This window comes from Amborella trichopoda, chromosome 6 (assembly GCF_054954075.1).
Source record: "Amborella trichopoda isolate Santa Cruz 75 chromosome 6, AtrichopodaSantaCruz75HAP2 v2.0, whole genome shotgun sequence".
NCBI classification, from domain to species: domain Eukaryota; kingdom Viridiplantae; phylum Streptophyta; class Magnoliopsida; order Amborellales; family Amborellaceae; genus Amborella; species Amborella trichopoda.
In genome coordinates, this window is record NC_142341.1 from 14466064 (window position 1) to 14469712 (window position 3649).

The following is a 3649-nucleotide window of genomic DNA, read 5'->3' on the forward strand; positions in this document are numbered from 1 at the left end:
CAGCACAAGTGGTGAAACTTACAATAAATACTACTCCACGGTGGGAAGTGGCTCCGTGTCAACCCGAACGCCCATGAGAATGGTGAACCTGAGCTTTCGCAAAATCAAACCGGAACGGTTAATCGGACATGGGTAATCGGCCTAATCGATAAACTGGCCGATTCAACTATTCTAACTGGGTAAATGTTGGACGGTCAAAAAATTGTTGAAAAAGTAAAAAAGAAAAAAGAAAATCTTATGAAATATAAACAAACATATAAAGAATGATTAAAATAAAAGATATTTAAATGAAGTTAAAAAAATTTGTACCTAGAGGTATTTTTAAAAAAAAATTGAAAAAAATATGAAAATATAAAAATGAGTATTAATGACCAAAACAATTTTTAATATTTACCATAATGTAAATAATATTAAAATATATATTACAAACTAAATTCCTTATTTTTTAGATTTTATATACATTTTTATTTTATTTTTTTAATACCCATCTATCACCAAAACCGTTCGAAACGGGAATCGGCAAGGGGCTGATTCCCATTTGAACAGACGATTACCAGTTAGATCGCCTGATTTTGGAACTAGACTACTAAATTACTTCCAATGGTGGAACTGGAAGGTTCATTTAATTCATACTCCTTATATAGGTCATAAACCCATTGTCGAACCATCGCAATTTGTTGTGTCGCCTCATCACCATATATAGTAGTATTTAACCAATGCAAGTTTATAACGATGACCAACAACATATGCAATCGTCAATGTTTAACTACATGTCCTCCAATATTTGTCTAACTTCTTTCCCATTTTGGTGGTTATAGAACTAATATACTCAATAGGGCTCAAACACCATTATCTCAAACACAAATGAATCTCACGACCTGGACTTGGACCGGACCCAAAAATAAAAAATATATGAATTTAAATATATTAAAATGTTATGTTAAATATATACATGTATTACCTAAATATTATAACTAAAAATATATAGTTATAGTTATTTAAATATTATTAAAATATTATATATTAAATATTATTTATATAACAACATTATTTGGGTCGGATCCACATGGACCCAGATCCCGACACGAATATTGTCCGTGTCCAATATTTGGACTCATACCCGATCTGCCAGGTTCAGTTCTTGGACCCATACCTAGACCAGGGTCGGTATGTCGGGTCCCAAGTCCATTGCCATGCCTCCTTTTGCGAAATAGAGATTAGAAATTGGATAATTAGACTCTGAAAAAACATTTGTAACATTATTAAAAAACTTTCAAATAATTACAGCTCTCTCCTAAACCCAAGTGGAACCAAAGTAGACATTGATTCCGATTGAATAAAGGGATAAAATGATTATTTTAGCTCTACGACGACCTCTAGCATCTTGTTTGTTGAGTTCCGTCGAGTTGGAATATCAAGACTGTAGGGTATATTTTTAGTCATGATACAATACTAAATACAGTTATAGGAATATGCATATAAGCCAAATGGTGTGACGCATGAAGATAACTATTGAACAGACGTCAAATCTATTTATCAGGGTAGATGACAGGTCACTATGCAAACCCAATGGATTTGATTCTTAAAAATATTTGCAACGCATATTCCTTGTATGATAAATGGAATATGATGCACCTAGGACTCGTCATATGAAGGCTTCTATATGCCTTTAAAATCATGGTTGTCGGTCAACTCATTTATCTTGGCTAACGACCAATAATAGTGAACGGTGTGAAACTATTTCAATTCTAGACAAGTTTTAAGGCATATATCCCCGAGGCCACAATACGCTTCTATACACAATATCGGAAGAGTATGGATACAGTACGATACACTTTCGAACACATTATAGATCAACTATGTACATTTTGGCTAATAATTGATTTTAAAAAGGTTTCAAACCATCTCAATTCAAGACATACTCTGAGACATATATCCATGATGCCACAATATACCTCTCCACACAACATCGAAAGAGTTTCAATACGATACGATACACCTACGAACTCATCGTCGATTAAATATATGTATCTTGGCTAATGACCGGCGATAAAAGACTATCAAACCATCTCAATTTAAGCCAAGCTCATATATTCAAGATGACCTCTGGTCACTAAATTTGGGATTTCTCTCAATTCATAAAGATTCTCTCATGGGACTTGGACCATTGGAATTCTGACTCAATGCCCTATCAACCATATAATGCAACATTTAATCATTCTCTCATGTGAAAACAACATGCTCTGCAACATTAACCATGAAAATTGTGCCAAGGTTTGATCACCGATGGATGATTTCTATCTAGATATGGAGAATCTTGAGCCCAAATTTTGTAGAGATGTGTGTCATAGCGGTTGCATCTGCAATCCTCATATTTGTTGTCACAATCTACAATAGAAATGGGTTCAGTTCGACATACTATATCACTCTCATTTGTGATTCATTTGAGATGAAGTTTGAACCGTTGTGTTCATCGCTCAGTCCTCCATCATCTCTCAAAATTTCATAGTGAATGGAATTGTCATCAAAAAGCGGCAGTGAAAATACTCAAACATATCAGTGTTGTTCTGCAGATTGACCGACGACGGATAAGAAATAGCCACTTTCTTTGATTTTCTCATACAATATCGTGATGAATATTGTTAGTTGCAGGTTTGACTTCAAGAAGATCAAGATTAAACAATGACAGAGTTATCATTAAAGCTGTCAGGATGTGCTTTCAAATTTGAACATGGATATGATCTTATCTTTTCAAACCAAATCATGAGAGAGGACCAATTTGGAAATGCTTCATCGATTCACATCCTTATCATTTTAGAGGTATATTTTCAGAAGATCTATTTAAATCTACTTCTCAGTTTTGTGCGTAATAGAGAGAGAGGCAAGAGAGTGACTATACCCATTGCATCGGCGGTCAAGAGATGATATCATCATCTTCTATTATGTGGTGTAAAAATTATTAAGAGAGACAAAAATTATTGATTCCTGACTCACATGAAGCCTCAACTTGAGAAGGAGCAAATTTGTAGATAGTATCCCTGTACATAGTTAGATATACGAGCACCATATGCCCATGGTATTGACATTTTCCACTTGCCTGTATATTTTTCCTTGTAGAACTGTAAATGTCTAAGCTTAAAACCCATATCAAGGGTGTTCGACCTCACTTAGTGGGCTAATGTAAATTGTAACAGGAATTGAATGTTCCTAAAACTCTTCACTTACTCAGTATATATGAAAATCCTTTTTTTGTTTCCATGATATGAACTTAAGGGCGAATTTGGCCCCAGTTGTGTTGTCCTCTAATTTATTTATCTGATATGGAGATACTATTTTTTAAAAAAATTTCTAATACATTTCGGCACAACCAAATACTTTTTTTTTTTTGCTTTCAATCTTAAGGAAGTTGATTCCCTCATCAGATTTTTCTTATTTCCTTGGGATGCCTTAATGAACTTAATAGCATCTCAGATCTTGTCAATTATCTCATGTATTACCCTTATTTTATCTTATACAATAAGATTTAAAATATTGGCACAATAACGCACATTGAATTCCTTGCCATCAAATATAAGTGCGGGCTTTTGAGATAATTGAGTAACTAGAGATGATGCAGTCACGTCATTGTATGATGCATTGTTTAAAGTTA